Source organism: Miniopterus schreibersii (genome assembly GCF_964146895.1).
Source record: "Miniopterus schreibersii genome assembly, chromosome: 9".
NCBI classification, from domain to species: domain Eukaryota; kingdom Metazoa; phylum Chordata; class Mammalia; order Chiroptera; family Miniopteridae; genus Miniopterus; species Miniopterus schreibersii.
The window spans coordinates 69136706-69150767 of NC_138118.1; positions in this window are offsets into that span (position 1 = coordinate 69136706).

Genomic DNA, 14062 nt, shown 5'->3' on the forward strand with positions numbered 1-14062 from the left:
AACTTAATGCTACTTCCAGATCATTTTCCTCCCATCTCAATAAAAACTTTTAGCAATTCAAAAGCCATGGCTGCGGGTATAGCACCCGATCTCTCTCCTTGTGGCAATCTAGTACAGGGATCCCTCTGACTGCCCCGCATTTCATGAAGAGTTAGCTTGTGGCTCACTCTCTCTCTCCATCACTGGTCTTTCCACAGTACTTGTGATCTTCCTATCCCTGTAGATCTTTTGTTACCTCAGCCTTTCAGCCCCTAGGTCACCTCACCTCCAGCGGTCTTGTTCTCTCCCCATTCACTTCCCAGTCACACCTCCCACAGCCCCTGCCCTTCTCACCATCAGCTGATAACCTTGTTTCCCATTTTATTAAAATTAGGAGAAATAAGAAGGGAGCTTCCTCACTGTCCACCCACTGGTCTGTCCACCTAACTGTATCTTCGCCTGTGTTCTCTGCCCTCCCTGCTCTTCTTCCAGATAACCGAGGCATGCTTCTAAGTTGTGAGCTAGCCCTTATCATGGCTCACACACTGAAAGGCATCACTATTCAACTGGCTGCTATCCCTGTTGGAATTAATCCACATTCTGTGAGCCATCTGAACATAAGGAACTTTCAGTTTCCTCTGTGTGGATTACACCTTCTGTGCATCCCTTCTCTTCCCTAAGACGATAGTCTCCACTTCCCTCTGGCCCTCCAACTGATGCAATTTTAGTGTTTTGCGATGGGGTATATTGCACCTGAATATATCTAACTCCCTGGTTGTAGGCCACACTTGGGTGCCCACCCTAAAAGGCTATATAAAGCAGCAGAGCATAAACTGATTCTCTGGGAGGAGCATAATTAACCCCCTTTATAAAGCAGGCACGTACTGATTCTGACCTCAGAGACTCAGTGCCTTTCAGTTTTATAGACATTCATGCAGCCTTGGCAGAAAGAAAAGGCCACATCCGTGAACACCTTGCAGCATGTTTCTCAACTTTGACTCAGGTACCACAGGCACTAAATGTCTAAACTCAACACAGGACAGTGACTCTGTACCAACTACCTGTGCTACAGGCCTACTCTTCCTGATACACAAAGGATGGGCTCTGTCCTGCGACAGATGGTTCTGGCAAATAGAATTGAGATGGCCCGTTTACTATCAGTCAAACCGAACAAGCCAGTGGGAATGTCAGGACCCCGGTTCTGCGATACAATTGGTTTGTTATGTAGCATGCTTTCAATGTCCTTTCCCGGGTAACACATCCCACCTTGGTTCACCAGCTCCTATGTCACAATGGGTCTTTCATTTTGCCTCATAGTCTTTTCTAAACTTACCTCCATTTCTTTTTTTTTTCTTTTTACTCTGCATTTCCCTTATGTGCTTTCCTTATGTATAAAATAGGAACGCCAGAAAAAATTTACTGATCTTGCCAACTATTTTAAATGGAATATTTTTATTCTTATGTTATAAATCAGGAATCTGCGATTCAGGTAATATAAGTAGCAGCAGCTCATGCAGTAAGGGCCCCTGTTCAAATATGAAATTGGATACTTATTTGGAAGCCCTCTTACTTCCCATTAGACCATGATATTGTTAGTATAGGTGATGAAGGACGGACTCAGAATGTATTATAGTGTGTGAGGCCAAAGGTGCTAAGAAATAGTATAGAATTATGTTTGGCACATAGTAGGTGGTCATGCCAAAAACAAACAAAATCAAAAGGCTGAATGACTCAATAGATACATTATTAATTGATTTCCAGATTCAGTGGGCTTCATGGAACATACTGACACAATATGTTTCTTACTTTGTTCCCTGGCAAACATGACCTGGTGCCACATGGTAACTTTGCTCACATAGTCTAGCTGCTCCTAACCAGGGTCTGGTTTCTGCACTCAAAGGTCAGCCTGCCCCTGTAGGAAAAATGAAGTAGTGAGAAAGGGCCAAGAACCTCTATGAACACAGGACACAAGTAAGTGTCACTTTGACATTTACAAGACTTGAAAATATATGTTTATAATACTTCTACAAAGATATCAAAAGATATTTTTAAAGACAGATGAAATCTAAAATCCCCACAAAGAATTAAGGAGATGAACATAATGTCCTGATAACTTAAGTGATTCTCTTGATTTCAGAGGGGAAGAAAACTCTGTGTTAAGATCTATTTTATCGTTAATTGGAAACTATCAGATGTTTTGTTTTTCTTGTAGAAAGCCAGGAAATACATTGTCTTGGTTGGGTAACTTCCTTCAGCAGAATGACTCAGCTGTTAGTCAGCTCTTTCTTCAGATCTCAGGCCTTTGAGTTTAAAAAAAATATTTCTAGCATTGCTGACTCATAGTTACCAAAGTAATACGATCGCAGATGATACGTGGTGCGTTCATCCCAGCTCTCAGGCTTTGGTTCCAATGGTTAAACTGTGGGGTCTCTGAGTCGTTCGAGTTCAGGTTCAATTCCCTGCAGCAAGAGTGTTCCTCATACTGGACCTGGAGCAGACTCAGCCCTTAGAAGTTATCCCCACCTCAAATTCAAACTCATTGGGTCAGAAGCCCTAAGGAAAGGCATTGGTTTCAGAGAGGAGCCCACTACGCACAAGGCTTCTCATCCTGAATCCAGTGATATCTGTGAAAGATGAAGAGATCACTTATTGCCTATATATTTCAATTTACTTTCCAAATGTAGCATTTAAAAAAAAAAAAGATGTTGTTTATCTAGTTTGAATTCAGAGCCAAATTTTGTGTCAAGAGGAAGTCTTAATTTCTTAGAACATGTTTGGCGCTAATGTGTGATTTCTAAGTCAGTATATCAAATTTGACTAATACGTTGCTCTAACTAGGGAGCATGTCATTAGGCATTAAAAACCCTGAATTTGGGGGAGAGGAAGGAAGTAACTTTCATTTCTCTGCTCTTTCACTAAGATAAATCAAAGTTGATGAATAAACTTTCTGCATTGCTTAATACCTCCCAGATACGAGTATCAAGGTCTTGGCAAGGCAGGTGAAAACATTTCCAGGAGCAAGAAGCAACTGAGGAGTTCCTCTATGGAACAAACTCTTGGTAATTCTTGTGGGAAACTTCCCTTTGTGCTAACATCTTTCCCCTTCCTTTACCTTGCCCTATTCTCAGGGTTTTTAAATACACCAGATATGGCTTTATACAAATAGCTCATAAGTGGAGGAGGGGAGAAAGCCATGGTATAACCCCTCTTTTGCAGCCTTGTAAATAAAAAAACAAGTTATACTGCATAGCCATGGAGAGACATCACATCTTCCTTCCTCCTGGCACAAGTTGTACAGTCATTAAATGTGATTAAAATCTCAGGGACTTGGACACAGTCAAATCTATTTTGGTACCACTGGCTTGGTCCACCCCTGCAGCTAGAAGGGAATTCCCCTCTTTGTGTAAATATTTGCTTTGTTGGAGATTCCTCAGCAGAGATTAATAGTATACATGCTTTGGGGGGGGGGCATTAAATCAGCCATGATAAACAATTCCTAGGCGATGTTTAGACTGGCCAGAAGTCATCCTAAGGATCGTGCGCAAGGATAGAACTAGGCCTTTGGCATCTATATGCTAGAACTGTCTATAAAATAAATGGCAAAGGAGAGATCTGTCCAATGACCACTTAACCTAATTAATGTGTCCTGTCAGTGTAGGTGGATAACAAATTAATGAGCAGACAAAGACCAAATCTCCGCTTCGTTCTGGGTGGTGTAGATCTAGTTACTGATCCACATTCGAGAATGTTTGATGCTCTTTACCAGCAGTTGCAGAACACACTTGGAGCTCCTCGGAAAATTCACTTTGATCTTCTGTTTGAAGTCATGGACCAGTATTCTGAACCCCTGTGACATCAACGACCACAACCTCTAGGTTATTGAGGAGCTGAAACTAATCAGGCAGAGTCGGCAACAAAGGAAGTTTCAACACAAAGCAGTTGTGTGTCCAGGGAAACCTTTGTGTAATGTTCAGGATCTCAATAAACTTACAAATCTTTTACAAAATATATATATATATACACATAGGCACAAACACATATATACATACATACTCAGAGAGATAAAGAGAAAGAAACAAAAAGACCTTTAGCTTTTCTTAGCCTAAATCAGGATTAAGGCATTATGTAGGGTATTCTTAGTAAAACTGGGCATTACGTTTCTTTTTATGAATCAGCGAAATGGCGCAAACTTGCCCAAGGGTTCTCTGAGGCTGTGACACTTTCCCAATAGCGCTGAAACTTGAAGGAGATACAGTAACAAAGAGGCTGCTAATTCCATGAAACAGAATCTTATTTTGGATAATATCTTTTTTTTTTAAACCCTCACCCGAGGACACTTTTTCCATTGTTTTTCAGAGAGAGTGGAAGTGGGGGGAGAGAAACATCAATGTGAGAGGGATACCGATTGGTTGCCTCCTACACGTGGAGGTTCAAGCCTGCAACCAAGGTACGTGCCCTTGGCCAGAATCGAACCCAGGACCCTTCAGTCCGAAGGCCAACGCTCTAACCACTGAGCCAAACTGGCCAGGGCGTATTTTGGAAAATATCTTAATATTGACTTCCAGCCAAATGAAAAATACGGCTTTTGGTTGGGTCTGGGAGTGGTACTTTATTTCTCTTATCTCATTCACAAGTATTATTAAATATGTATATGAGATATCTGACAGCAGTTTCTTTACACTTGTCCATCACGGACACTGTCATTCCATTAACAACTCAATAAACTTTTGTAGAGGTGTACAAGGTAAGCCTGTCTGCCTTAACACTGCTAACCCATCCTTGTAGAATAAACATTTGCTTTTGCTTCTCTGTGCTAAGTCATGCAATCTAAATCTCCTTTTGCAAATAAGGTCTGTCCCCAAGAGGATGAGAGAGAGGAATCTACAACCTGGTCCTCCGCCTCTCTGCAGGTCCTTGCAACAGGGTTCCATGTCTCCAGGAAAACAGACTTAGGCTCTTCTCACAAGTATCCCAGCAGGATTGTCTTTGAGAAATATTTCAAAGGTAGGTCAAGCCTCCCTTGCACAGATTTTTCACAGCCTCCAGCCTGACGTGGGCTGTGTTGTTGTACATCTACCAAAAAACCGAAGGTCAGATTTCCCATTCTTCTAATTATTATTACTTCTTTGTAACACTTTTCATAGAAGTCCAGCCTAATATCTTTCTCAGAACCTGGGTCTTGTAGATTCTGACTTTCATAATTAATCTTACCCTAAATCAGCTAAGACCGAGCTCTGATGATAAGTTGTCCTGTGACGGTCATTAGCTGCTTCCTGCACAAACACATCAGTGAACGTGGCTGGGATGGGTCTACCGGATATGCTGAGTAGAAAGCTGCCTGCATGGAGTGACCTTGCTGTTCTCCAACCAACCACGCACAAAAATAACCTGTCTCTACTCAATGCTATTAAATTTCTATAGAAAGGGTAAGCTATCTAACCAATAACTCTCTTAATAAAGTACATAGTAAACACCATAACTGTCTATAATTATTATCATTACTATTATTATAAGTCTACTTCTTTAGGATTCCCTAGAAAGTGAAAAAAAATGACATAAATTCTCATATATACACACACACACACATACATATGGAAAGAAAAGAGAATCAATTACATTTACTGAGGAACAACTATATTCCACTTTTACTAGGTGCTTTACATAAATTGTGTGATTTTAATTCCTACAATCACAGTAAATGTTTCATTTTAGAGATGAATGAACTCAGTCTTGGAGGAGTTAAGCAATTTGATCAAAATCTCATGATTGGTAAATAGTAAGTTTTGGATACAAGTAAGTCATTTTAGCAAAGCAACACTGCTCTTGTGAGGGAGGGGATTGTGATTTACAGTTCTTTAAAAGTACACACACACACAGCCCTGGCCGGTTTGGCTCAGTGGTTTGAGCGTCAGCTTGTGGACTAAAGGGTCCCCAGTATGATTTGAGCCAAGGGTGCATACCTCGGTTGCGGGCTCGACCCCCAGCCCTGGTAGGGGCATGTGTGGGAGGCAACCAATTGATGTGCCTCTCTTACATTGAAGTGATGTTCTCTCTCTCTCTCTCTCTGTCTCTCCCTTCCACTCTCTCTGAAAAGCAATGGGAAAAAAATCCTCCAGTGAGGATTAAAAAAGAAAAAAAAATTTTTTTTTAATTAAAAAAAAAAAATACACACACACACAGGATTGATGGAGCAGTATTGATAGATTAGAGACCATGGCAAAGGATGACTCTGGGATGACAATAATATTTGGACCCTTTGTCCTAAATCAGAATATAGCTAACAGAATTTGTCTCTGTTCCTTTACCCCAGTTTACCTAAAAGGAAGAAAATGCATGCAGGGTGTGTGAGGTGATAAAATTAGGCTCCTGGTTCCTTTAAAAAGAATGAGTTGAACTCTCTTACAATTTTTTACCCAGGTATTGTTAGAATAAATATTCCAGTAAAGATAGATTCAGAATTAGAAAAGCCATCAGTGGCTCGAGTCATTTCCAGTATTTAAATCAGGACTAATCACACAGATTTCAGTGCAAGCCCAAGTCCCTTCAACCTATTTTTTTCTCTCTGCCAATAACCAGTTTTTAAATTTATTTCAGGAAGGAGTCCAGGGCACCTTAGAAATTAAAATACTTCCTGAGGCATTACCAGAAATCATGATTCAAACCTCTAAATGACTTGTATTGTTCTAAGTTTCCAGGCTGTGCCCATAACCACAAAGATAAATGGGGCATTGGGACAACCACGTGAACGTCCGAGTTGCAACATGAAATAAGCGTACTGCTCAGCATGAGTCATTTGAAAATAGAAAAAAGAATGGCTAGAAAAGATGATGCGACCTGACAACAATACTTCAAATAAAACACAAGGAACTTGTCTGTATTTGCTTTCAGGTCATGAAACACCACATGAACTGAATGTTTGAGAATCTGCTGGCTAAGGATCACCCTGATTCAACAACCCAATAAATCATATCCTCAGGTCTACAGCATTACCAGTGAGTGGTTCATAACCTTGGCTGCATAAGAGAATCACCTGAGAGAGTTTTTGTTTATTGTTTTTTTATTTTTGTGATACCAATGCCTGGGCCCGGATATGAGAAGCTTGAATTAATTGATAGGGTAGGCACCAGGCATTAGTATTTTTTAAAAGCTCCCTAGATGATTAGATTCAGTGTGAGCCAGGGTGGAGTACCGCTATATGAGCTATATGAAATCAACTCAGAAATGTTATCCCCCAACCCTTTAGGGTGGCCAGAATTGCCACCATGGCTATGTAACCTGTGAGAATTGGGCAAGTTACTGATCCCTGAGGCTCATCTTTCACATCTTTAAAATTCACTCAATAATACCCTCCCCTTCAAAACATTGTTTTGAATGTTTAGGAAATTGATTAATATGAGCAATAGGGGTTCTTGACTTCACAGAAGATACTTGAAATCCCAAGACTAGCCCAATGCCATTGCCTTTTTAATTTTTAAAATTTTTTTTTAATTTTTAATTTTTATTTGCCATTGCCTTTTTTAGAAGAATAGTAAACTGACCTCTTATACCAAATGTGTCCAAATTAAGTATTGGTGAGTAAACTTGGTTTCAAATGAACCAAAACAAGGATACCCACTGCAATAGACCAGGGTTTGGAGAACAAACTTGCCTTGAAAATCCAAAGGCTATTCTGCTCCTGACTCCTCGTACAGACTTGGAAAATTACCTAAATTCTTAATGCCCTGGGTACTAAATTTACATAATAGTAATGTCTTCCTGTTTACCTCATAGGATGTTGAGGAAATTACCAATACATTTTGAAGTATTACACATATCAATGCCATTAAAATAGTTTTTTCCGTTTCAAATACTCCAGAAATACAGTTACCAATTTAGATATAACAGGTAATCCCCTTGCTATATAACCTGACAATATCAGCCACAGAACCAGTTTTTTTGGGAACATGTAACAGGTCTCTTATTCTTATACCTTTGCTTGTCTTGAGCATGGGGTTATTAGTGTAAATGGCTTTATATATATATATATATATATATATATATATATATATATATATATATATATATACACACATACACACACACACACACACACATATATATGTACACATACAGTCATTTAACCATGTGGCAATCTGATGGGTACAGAGCCACACAGTAAACTTATAAATTCCCTTAAGATAAAGTTCAACAAAAATATGCTATAGTTTTAGTATATGTTCACAGTATTATAAAGCTATGCAAAAGGAAATATCCAAAATCTCAATTTAACCTGTCTATGCTGTTCTTAAATCTTAAAATACCACAATAAGACTATAGCATATAACAATTTATCCACTTACCAAAATACATATATAGTATTTGCATAAAATATTTTATAGAACATATCAATGTTCTAAAAAGTACACAAATGTAACCATTTGTAAACATGAGCTTATAAAAATCATTCAAATCATATGAATTATCAGGATCCTCAAAAACATAAAAGTAAGATTCACTTAAGAATTTTTTTTCTATTAACCAATCAATAGGAAGAAAAAAAAAAGACAAAGGGATCACTTATAAAAGCAATTATCTAGTATGTCATGTACACACATACTCTGCTAGAAAATAAAGGCACTTCCCTGCTCATTCTATGGCATTAACCTAATACCAAAACCAGAAAAGATATCCAATTTTAAAAAAACAAACAAACAAAAAAAACAAACACTAAAGATCAATATTTCTGGTGACTATAGACAAAGAAATTTTAAACAAAATATTAGCAAATTTAATCCAATTTATATAAAAATAAAACTACACAACCATATTAGCTTTACTCCAAGAAAACAAGGCTACTTTAATGTTATAAAAGCTATCAATGTTATTCATTAATTCTAGATCCTACAAAAGGAACAGCCATATAATTAGCTCAATAGATACAGAATAAGCCCTTGTCCAAATTCAACATCCAGTCATGATCAAAGCTCTCAACAAACTAGGAACAGAAGGGAACTTCTTGAAACTAAGCAAGGGCACCTATGAAAAAACTACTGCTGACCTCACACTAAACGTTGAAAGACTGAGTGTTTTTCCTCCAAGTTCAGGAACAAGGCAAGGATGTCCACTCTCACCGTTTCCATTCACACTGTTGTGGAGATCCCATTTTAGAAAGGTTCTCCTCATGCCAGTCATTAAGCCCTTTGCTGTCTCTATACCAAAATGCTTCCTTTTCTCCACAGACTTTAGAGTTGGGTATGTTTCACATTTTCACAGATGGAGTTTTTCAGTCCCCTCAGCTACACTCATTTTGCATCTCATTAGAATCAAACCATGGCTAGTTAAACCACAACAAAGGAGCCGCAGCACTGTGAATTCCTTAAACGAGCAAAGAGAGAGAGAGAGCAAACAAAAATAAACAAATAAATAAATAAATAAATAAATAAATAACCACATGCAGTGTCTGCTTTTATTTGTCCTGGAAATGAAGGGCTAGGAAACAAGCTGACGGAACCCACCCACGCAGCTCTTGCACAGCCCAAATCCGTGCTGCTGTTTAATTTTATGGTCACCTGCCTTTTAGGGGGCCACCGCTGAAGAATGCAGCAAGACCTTTTTTTTATTTTAAAAAGTATGTTTTATTGATTTTAGAGAGAGGATGGGAGAGGGAGAGAGAGATAGAAACTTCAGTGATGAGAGAGAGTGAGAGAGAGTCGTTGATCGGCTGCCTCCTGCATGCCCCCTGCTAGGGATCAAGCCTGCAACCCGACCAGGAATCGAACCATGACCTCCTGGTTCATAGGTCGATGCTCAACCACTGAGTCACACCAGCTGGGTGCAAGCCATTTTTTGACTTCACTTTCCATGCTCAAGATCTGGAAAATATGAGAGAGGGGAGACCACACCCTTGTGCCCTGGAGAAGGTCCACACTTGGATGCTGCCCACAGAGGTACTGAAGGCCAATAGAGAAGCATCGACCCAGCTGCAGAGACCTACCCCAGGGCCAGGTAAATAAAGAGATGCTGCCCCCTTCCCTCTCCCTCCTCTAGTTCCAAGACACTGAAGGTGTTTGCACCTGAAAGATGGAGCAAGAGAAAGTCAGAGCTTTGGATTAGATGTGAACTTGAAAACTGAAAATTGAACTGCGTTACCTTGATCAAAATTGACCAGAAATATAAAAAATCCACCTAAGATGTTTTCTGAAGTCAGAAGTCTTCTAATCAACAAAATTGAAGGCAGAATTGGAGAGAAATAAAAAGTGATGTTAGCTCCTTAACTAAATTGAGACTCTGCAGAAGCTAAGAGCACATCCATGTCCCAGAAGCAGTTCCTTTCTGTGGAAAGGAAATGCGTGTGTTCACCAAATGACACCAAATGACAGTGGGTGATATGGACTTATTTTAATGGCATCATCAATGTGCTATTGCAGCGCCCTAATGTAGAATGAAGGAACACTATGGACAGATGCTCTGAATCTGGCTTCCCTGTAATTTCTATTTTCAGCCTCAGTGCCAAGTGGGTGCTGACTTAACTGCAATGAGTGAGAGACAAAATGCTCACCAAGCAGTTTTGCTGAACTTGGGCAAATTATGGAATTCCCTTACCCTCAGTTTTCTCCTACGAACTATGTGAATGACATCTGTTCATGAGGCGGTTTTAAGGATTACATTGTGTTGTCCACAATGGCTGGCACATGAGCTGCTCAAATGCTCAGAGAATTTCAATCTTGACAAAATGCCTTTTTAAAATAAAAGACTACTAGATAACGCCCATAAAAGTGGATATGAGCACTGAAAAGACTCTGTGGAAAGACTGTTCCACAGAGAAGGCAGCCACATGGCGCAGACGTGGACATCCAGGGCCTCCCTCATTCCATATTCATGCTGCAGCTGCCTGAGAAATTCTAAAGCATATTTAGTACCAATAACCACCAGACATCATCTTTCTAATCCTGTTCAAAAGTAGCTTTGTTTGATGGTTTTTAAGTGTTCAGATTTAAAAGTGCATAACTATTTAAGAAGACCATAAAATAAACAAGCAGAACAGGGCTCTGAGTTGAGAAATTAGCAGCAAGTATACATCCAAGAATATCATTGTTCTTTTTAGAAGGCAATTCAGAGCCAGACAGGGGTGGGGTGACACAGAGACAGAGAGAGGCAGAGAGAGAGAGAGTGGGGGGGAGAGGAAAAGAGAGAGAGAGAGAGGGAGAGAGAAGGGAATGGGGAGTCCAAGAACTCAGTAACCAAGCAGTGGTCCACGGATCAAAGAGCACAAAGGCAAGAGGACCTAAGAGTAATTAAGGATTGCAGAACAATAGGGAACCTTCCAGAAGAAAAATTGCACCTTCCCTTTGAATATAAGTTAGAAATAGCTGGAAAGGTTCTTGGAGCCATAAAAGTCTCCCATAACTGACAGAACACTAAAACCCTTCAAGATAAAAAGAAAGCAAACTCTTCACTACACAGGGCTTGCATCAGTTATCACTTACCAAGTTACATCCTACGTTTTCTCTTTGACTCTGACTTAGATGTTATAAGAAGGCAAAATAAGCTCATCAATATACATATAATTTTTTTCATAACTAATTACATAGAAATAGCAAAGTGCTTCTTGCTTTCTATCTTTGGTCCCAGTTATCCTTACCTGAAGAAAACCTATTTTCGGCTATCAAGTTGTCCCAAACTCCAAACCAATGGCTTTTAACTGTAAACATACACCAGAATCAGTTGGGAACATTTTTTTTTTTAAAAAAAGGCAACACATGCTTGGTTCCCAGTTTAAAACATTTAAATCAGAAACTCATAAGTGAGTGGAGTACAGGAATGTGTATTATAATATTTTAAGTCCCCAGAGGTCATTTGCACCTCCCATTATAACTAGCAGCCTGTTCCATTCAATGTGGCAGCTACCCAAATTGCAGGCACTATCCTCCAAGGAAGGATACAACCCTTCTCTCCTGTTAAAGCTGAGAGTCTTCCATTCATTCACTTAGCAAATTTGGCAAACTGGCCTGGACAATTCTAATTTGTATTAGTTTCAATTCAGTAATATAAGTGCATCCTGAACCTTTTCAAAAATAAGAAATAGGATTTGTTCAATAACAATTTATTGTAAATTAATCAAGGCTAAATTCTGGTCTTGAGGTCATTAGCTCTTTTTATCCTGATGATCTACAGCTTCTGTATTTTCTGGGAGGCCCAACCACAGCAGATGACAAAATTGACCCCTTCCGCAGGCCATTTCTCCTACTGTTGGGATTAGTCAATCAATAATGGGCAACTGAGCACCTGTTATAACAGGGCATTCTCCAGGTGGTGTGAAAGGTGCTATGCATTCTATCTAGTTTGTGTTTTTAATAAATTTAAAATGAAATTTGGGGAGCCAATACATGAGGAAATAAGCAAGAGGAACAAAAAGCAGGATATAAGAGTCTGAAGTCAAATAGTGGAAGAAATAGTAAAATAAAAATATGCTATCGTGTAAAGGTGGGAAGCTGTTGACTAAGCTTATTATAGAAGAATTTGTGAAGGAGGCCAGAGTTTGATCCCAGGGAACAGCAATAAGGAGGTGAACAGAGGAAAGTTGGAGAAAGCATTCAGACTTAATTTTTAGTTAAAGAAATAATCATTGGAGATCTGCTCCATGATCAATACTGGGTGTCAATATCAAGAAAGACAAAGATGATGAACACCAGGTCTGTTTCTGCAAAGTTCACATTCATTCACATGTAGTACAGGTCTTCATCATTTACACAAATAGGTGTTGGGAGAGCATGTCAGACTTCATGGAGGCAGCAGATTTTTGAGATGGCCTTAACCTAATAGAAAAGAATTCAACAGGAAGAATTAGAGAAAAAATGGCTTTCCAGAGAAAGGAAGCAGGCTACCTGGGGAAGAGCAAGTAATCTAATTCAACAGTGCATTTAAAAAAAACTAAAGGGTCTTATCAAATGTCTAAAAAAGTTTAAATAGTATTTTAGAAAATCCAGAATGTCAGTTTGATACATTTCTGTTTAACTGAACAGTCTGTGTGGAGTTATTAAAATGTATGCTCTGTAGAATTATATAATCAGAGATGTAATTTAGAAGGAAAATGTTGGCAGCAGCCTGTAGGCTAATTGGGAACAAAGACAGAAGGGGCAGGAAAGTCAGAAGTTTCCTGCAGGAGTCCAAGTGAGAAGTGAGGTGTAACCCAGGCACAGCCTCCCCGGGAGCTGCAAGCACCTTCCCCCTCCACTCTGCAGATCCTTCTGGGTGAAAAGATGTCAGGAGAATCTTCGTACTTTAGTAGGAAAAGGAATGATCTCTTTCCAACAAAGTACTGAGGCTAAAGCAGGTTAAACAATTACTACCCTAACAACTTCCAGTAAAAATTACATCACCAATGCATTTGTTAGATTATATAACATGTATTTGCATATGAATGTATAGATTGAATCTCTGAAAAGGAAAAATGGTCCCATTCTTCTGATTCAGGCAGGTAGATGAACAATGCCTCATAGGCAAATTCCCCATCTGTTCATATCACCGCAACTTGCCCCCATGTTCGTTCAAGGAAGGAGAAAAACATAGAATAAGCAGAAGACTTGCCTTCAATTCTTTGTCTCAAACATGCAATTCTGATTCAAAACCCTGTGCTTAGCTAATTGAACTACAAAACTTGCATCAGTGGAACTGCAAAGTAAAGGCACTGGGGAGAGTTTGGGAATCACGACCCGTGTTATTCTCTACCTTGGGGAGTACACACCAAGGGCAGCACTCACCTCCATATCAAGTAAGTCTGTTATCAGCATTGAGAAACAAAGATCTAATGGACTACAAGCATCATTGTGATTATGTTGGCTGAATTGTGTGCCATCTTTCAAGATGTTTTTATAACTGTACATCCTTCATATTCAGAACCACCCCCTTATTCTCATTACATAGGAGAGGAAACCAAGGCAAAGAAACCTCATTGTCTCACAATAGGCTAAAGTGGAACCCAGGCTTCACTTGCTAGTTAACTACTTCTTCAGTTAAACTTTATTGAGTTTCCTCTTAATATTTACTGTGATCTTCTGCTCTCATCTTCGAGCCAAATCCACATCTTCATGTTTGAGTCAGTTGC